This window comes from Notothenia coriiceps, unplaced genomic scaffold, assembly GCF_000735185.1.
Source record: "Notothenia coriiceps isolate Sejong01 unplaced genomic scaffold, NC01 NC01_scaffold00034567, whole genome shotgun sequence".
NCBI lineage: Eukaryota > Metazoa > Chordata > Actinopteri > Perciformes > Nototheniidae > Notothenia > Notothenia coriiceps.
The window spans coordinates 62477-62780 of NW_011367268.1; the positions used below are offsets into that span (position 1 = coordinate 62477).

Below are 304 nucleotides of genomic sequence, written 5' to 3' on the forward strand. Positions count from 1 at the left end.
GGAGAGGGCAGTGAGGGCTCCTGTGGGCCGGGTGAGAAGAGATAATAATTATTATTAGGGGACCGGGACTCTGGGATTTGTAGTCTTTCTAGTTGCGTATTTTTCAGTCTTATATTTCAACAGTTTTTTTACATGGAAATGATTTTGTAAGATTGACAAACATCATGTGTGTAATTCGTGGCACAATTCAAACGGGAAAGATACGTTTTCTCTCCCCATTGACTTCAATACATAATTTTTCCGAAATAAGATCCCATGGGTCGGAAGTAGATGGGCGGGACTTCGCCTCTCTATGTTGACACAG

At 41.8% G+C, this 304-nt stretch overlaps 1 protein-coding gene across 1 annotated transcript in view; it reads left to right on the top strand.

Annotated features, from left to right (window-relative positions):
• Nucleotides 1–304, top strand: part of atm (ATM serine/threonine kinase) — a 32154-nt gene that overhangs the window by 18698 nt on the left and 13152 nt on the right. The window lies entirely within an intron of this gene.